Here is a 5,952-nt window from a genome sequence, read left to right as displayed (position 1 = left end):
GATGAACGGGATTTGCGGTCGATCACTAATGGTACATTTGGTACCAATTATGAACAAGATGATTGGGAAAATTTGGAACAAATGGCGGTGACCTCAAAGAGAAAGGCTCAAACTGGACGAAGAGCAAGACCGACGATTGGTAGACCACAAGTGCAAGCCGTGGAAGAAGGAAATGTACAAACCACTAATCAAGTAATCGATGTTTGTACAAATTGTAACGAGTTGGGTCATGAAACGGAGGTATGTACGGTAGGTCAAGTACCGGTGGAAGAGGTGAATGCACTTCAAGGGGGAGGTGGTAGAAATTACAACATGAACTCCAACACCTACCATCCCGGGTTGAGAAATCACCCGAATTTTCGATATGGAAACCCGGCCACTCAATCTAACCCAAATTTTCAAGGAAATCAAGGAAATTATGTCCCTCGCCAATAATATAATAACCAAGGTAATTATCATGGCAGGAATAATCAAGGATTTCAAGGTCAAGAGGGTGGCGGTCAAAGCGGGTCAACGGGTCAAAGTTCATCGAGTGGAAATGAGGTTATGGACATGTTGAAATTGATGCAATAAGACATGCAACGAAGAAATCAACTTGATGAGGTTAGAATGCAAAAGGATGAAGTAAGAGATAAAGCCATCCAATCGTTGACCACACAAATGGGTCAACTCGCAACTGAAGTATCCGAGTTGAAGAAGAATAAAGGTCTTGCCAAGCGACACAAAGGTAAATCCTTCTCATAACTCTTCTCGTAATGTTCCTATTAATCACGTTAGTGTTTTAAGAAGTGGTAAAGAATATAAAAAGATTTATCACCGGGTGTGGTTGATGGGGAAGTTGAGGATATTACGGGTAATGAAAGTGATGATGAAATAGTAACAAATAAACCCACTAAACATGTCACTTTTGAAAAACCGTTACAAAATCTGGGTCAAACTTCAAATTTAAACGATAAAAATAAGGAAGTAGAACCAAAGGTGGTTCCATATCCCTCGGCTTTACTTGACCCGGGTAAGAAAAACATCATTTCTAGAAGGGGTCATCAAAAAGGAGAGATGTGGGAAGTTTTTAAACAAGTAAAGGTAAATTTACCTCTACTTGAGGCAATTTAGCAAGTACCCGCATATGCAAAATTTTTGAAAGAATTGTGCACTCAAAAGAGGCAACAAAATGTGCCTCTACGAGTGGATTTAACTGAGCGGGTAAGTGCGTTTTAAAAGGTGATCTTCCTCCTAAGCTTCAAGATCCGGGAACGCCATTAATTAACATTCAAGTGGGCGATTTTCAAATGTCTAAGGCGTTACTAGATCTTGGGGACGGAGTAAGTATTCTTCCGGAGGGTTTATACGACCAATATAATTTTGGTCCTTTAAAACGAGTTGAGACAATGGTTGTGTTAGCCGATTTGTCTCATAAACTCCCCCGAGGAATTGTGTAGGATGTGATAGTAAAAGTTGAAGAATTTTACTATCCGGTTGACTTTCTGGTCTTAGACTACTCATCGGTTGATTCGACCCAACAACAAAATGTTATATTGGGTCGGCCGTTTTTAAACACCGCCCATGCTATTATTGACTATCGATCGAGCACAGTTGATATGGCTTTTGGAAATAGGAAAATGATATTAAATGTGTTCACTAACGGATCTAATGCTTTATGTGGTGATGAGTGTTTCATGACAGATATTTGTTGACATGTGTGAGCCGCACGATTATGAGGAAGATGCTTTGGAAGCATGTGTTTGTGATTTTTCTGAACAGGTACATCTTTGTGCATTGAGGATGGAAGAGAAAAATCAAGACGTGTTGGCGGTAAAAGAGGGACGACCTCCATGGACTCATCAAATTGAAAGTCTGCCAGCCATGATCGATTTAGGTACAAAACCAACATTGGAAAGCCCACCGAAATTGGAATTGAAGGATTTGCCTAGCCACTTGAAGTATGCGTTTTTGGGGGATAATGACACGTTACCGGTTATTATTGCATCTAATTTAGAAGATGCCCAAGAACAAGAATTGTTGAAGGTGTTGAAGACAAACAAGGCAGCCATAGGTTGGACAATTTCTGACTTAAAAGGCATTAGTCCATCTATATTTATGCACAAAATCATCACCAACGAGGAGGCAAAACCAACCTGAGAGACTCAAAGAAGGTTGAATCCCAATTTGAGAGAAGTTGTGAAGAAAGAGGTAATAAAGTGTTTGGATGCGAGAATCATCTATCCCATCTCGGATAGCGCATTGGTAAGTCCTACACAGGTGGTACCGAAAAAAGCAGGTATACAAGTAATTAAAGATGAAACCGGTGAACAAATAGCCACCCGGCCGATCACCGAGTGGCGAGTTTGCATTGATTATCGTAAATTAAATGCCGTCCATCTAAGGACCATTTTTCATTACCTTTTATTGACCAAATTATTGAAAAATTATCGGGTCAAAAGTATTACTGTTTTTTGGATGGGTACTCGGGTTATAATCAAATTGATATCCACCCGGATGACCAACACAAGACCACCTTCACCTGTCCGTATGGTACTTTTGCTTTTCGGCGAATGCCATTCGGATTGTGTAATGCCCCGACCACATTCCAACGTTGTATGATGAGTATTTTTTCTAATATGGTTGGGGATTCACTCGAAGTATTTATGGATGACTTTTTCATTTTTGGTCCAACTTATGAAACTTGTCTCAATGAATTAGAAAAAGTTTAAAAAAGATGTGTTGAGACAAATTTGGTTCTAAGTTGGGAGAAAAGTCACTTCATGGTGCAAGAGGGTATCATGTTGGGTCACGTGATTTTGGAAAGGGGAATGGAAGTGGATAAGGCAAAAGTCTGGGTAATATCATCTTTACCACCACCTAAAAACATTAAAGGGGTAAGGTCATTTTTGGGGCATGCGGGTTTTTATAGAAGATTTATTAAAGGCTTTAGTGTGATCACAAAACCTTTTTGTAATTTATGGTTAAAAGATGCACCTTTTGATTTTACTAATGAATATTTGCAAGCGTTTGATGTTTTGAAGGAACAGTTGGTGAAAGCTCCCATTCTACAACCACCGGATTGGCCAAAGCCGTTTGAGATCATGTGTGATGCTAGTGATACTACTATCGGAGCGGTGTTGGGTCAACGAGTTGATAAAAAACCGGTGGTCATGTATTATGCGAGTAAAACATTATCCGAAGCGCAACTTAATTATACAACCACCGAAAAAGAATTGCTTGCGGTGGTGTATGCTTTGGATAAGTTTCGCTCGTATATTTGGGGGAGTAAGGTGATTCTTTATTCAGACCATAGCGCGGTTCGATATTTGATGGAGAAGAAGGATGCAAAAGCACGGTTAATTCGATGGGTATTGCTTTTGCAAGAGTTTGATTTAGAGGTTCGGGATAAAAAGGGGTGTGAAAATGTAGTGGCGGATCACCTATCCCGAATTCCATTGGAGGGTGTCGATGACCCGATGGAGATAAACGAACGGTTTCCCGACGAACGATTGTTAGCCGTGTCAACTGCACCGTGGTATGCCAACTTTGTGAACTATTTAGCAACGGGGTCTATTCCAAGTCATTGGGTGAAGAAAAGAGACAACGGTTCATGGCCCAAGTGAAACAATATATCTGGGAGGAACCGGACTTGTTCAAGATTGGTTCAGATCAAATGATAAGGAGGTGTATTCCCGATTCTGAGGTACGGGAGATTTTGACTCATGCACATGCATCGGCGTGTGGAGGTCATTTTAGCGGACAAAAGACGGGTTACCGAGTGCTCCAATGTGGGTTTAATTGGCCCACCATTTTTAAAAATGCAAGTGAGTATGCACGACATTGTTTGAATTGCCAAAAGTTGGGTAGTATCTCGAAACGGGATGAAATGCCATTGCAACCAGTTTTGGTGTTAGAGATTTTCGATGTATGGGGAATTGACTTTATGGGCCCGTTTCCAAATTCGAATGGATTTTTATATATCTTGGTTGCGGTTGATTATGTGTCCAAGTGGGTAGAAGCGGTAGCAACAAGAACTAATGACCATTCGGTAGTTTGCAAATTCGTTCAATCCAACATCTTTGCTCGGTTTGGTATCCCGCGGGTTATTATTAGTGATGGTGGGTCACATTTTAAGAATTTCAACTTTGGAAAGCTTTTAAAGAGATATAATGTGAACCACCGAATTGCTACTCCTTATCATCCGCAAACTAGTGGACAAGTCGAAGTGTCCAATCGCCAAATTAAAGAAATCTTGATGAAGACGGTGCGGGCTGATAGGAAGGATTGGTCTTCTAAGTTAAATGATGCATTGTGGGCGTATCGGACCGCATACAAAACTCCTATTGGCACAACTCCTTATCAGTTAGTTTATGGTAAAGGGTGTCATTTACCAATGGAGTTGGCACATAGGGCGTTTTGGGCAATCAAGAATGTTAACGCGTATTATAAGGAAGTGGGTGAATTGAGAAAGTTGACGTTGAATGAGATTGAGGAAATCCGGGATGAAGCGTATGAATGTGCTTCCGCATACAAAGACAAACTAAAAAAGGTTCATGATGCAAAGTTGAGAAATCGAACTTTTGATGTGGGTCAAAAGGTGTGGTTGTATAATTCAAGGTTAAAGTTATTTCCGGGTAAGTTAAAGAGCAAGTGGATGGGCCCATATGTCATTACAAAAGTGGGAAAGTTTGGTGATGTGGAGATAGAAGATGTTCAAGAGCAAACAAAATAAGTGGTGAACGGTCAAAGACTTAAACCTTACTTGGAAGGAAAGGACATCAATATGCTCGATGTGGACCGGTGAGTTATTTATTACGCTCACCAGATGAGGAAACGAATTAAAGGGCCAAGGTATGTTGTATATTTTTGTATAGGTTAATTTAGTTTTTATTTAAAATTGGTTTTAAAAATTACCTTCTTCGCTTTGGAGTTGTCCAAATCAAGTGTGGGGAAGCCCTTGTGAGTTTTATACCGTGTTGAGGACAACTCGGGTTTTTCATGAGGGGTAGGGTAATTTTTATTTTTATTTTAATTTGGTAAATAAGTATTAATTATTTTTGTTTTTCTTAGTTCCTTATTTAGAAAAAATAAAAATAAAAATTTAGAGGTGAACCGTGGACCACGGTCCAGACCGTGACCCACGGTCGGTTCCATGGTGAAGGGGTGTACCACGGTACGGTGCCCTCTGGTTGATTTGATATAACTCAACCGTGACCCACGGTTGAGACCGTGGGCCACGGTCCACTGTGAACCAGCGATCAGCAACTACTAAACCATGACCCACACAATTCAATTTTATAACGAAGATTGAAAGGGGGAACTGGGTTTCGGTTTTTATAACCAAACAAAATCAATTTTAAAACAATTCTCATCCACACAATTCACCTAACATTCTTATTTACTTCAATTATCTTCTTCTTCTTCACTCATCTTTACAAACCCTAACTCACCACTTCAAATCCATAACTTCCTCATATCTCCACCAAATCAACAGATTTTTAAGTCTAAATTGGATAGAATTCCACAAGGGTTTCAATTATATCGTTGCATTTGAAAGAATCCTTTGTTTTGTTGGTCGATTTTGGACAAATAAGTCCGAAATTTTTGGGGTTTTTGGTTTAGTTTGAAGCTTTCTTCATCTACATCTTCTACAACACTAAGGTATGGAATCTCTTTTCATTATTGATGGTATATTGTATTGAAGTTGTAAGTTTGTCATGATTGTTTCTATAAACCCACTTGCTTGTTTGAGTAATGAGTATAATGATTATATGGTATGGTTGTGGATAGTAGATAATTGTTACAAAAATATGTTTGTTATATTGATTGGTTGGAAATTATATGTTGAAGCAAATGTTGAAAATTTTGGTCAATTGATTAACAAGTGATTATCCACAACCACAGTAACAAGCAAGTGTGGGGAGGTGTATGTTGACTAAACTTGGTTGTTTGCTTGGTTATTTGTTGTGT

Source organism: Bidens hawaiensis, unplaced genomic scaffold, assembly GCF_021521415.1.
Source record: "Bidens hawaiensis isolate Kalapana, Puna unplaced genomic scaffold, B.hawaiensis_p1.1 tig00004773_1, whole genome shotgun sequence".
NCBI classification, from domain to species: Eukaryota; Viridiplantae; Streptophyta; class Magnoliopsida; order Asterales; family Asteraceae; genus Bidens; species Bidens hawaiensis.
The sequence above is the reverse complement of the archived record's forward strand: the minus strand, read 5'-3'. Positions refer to the sequence as shown.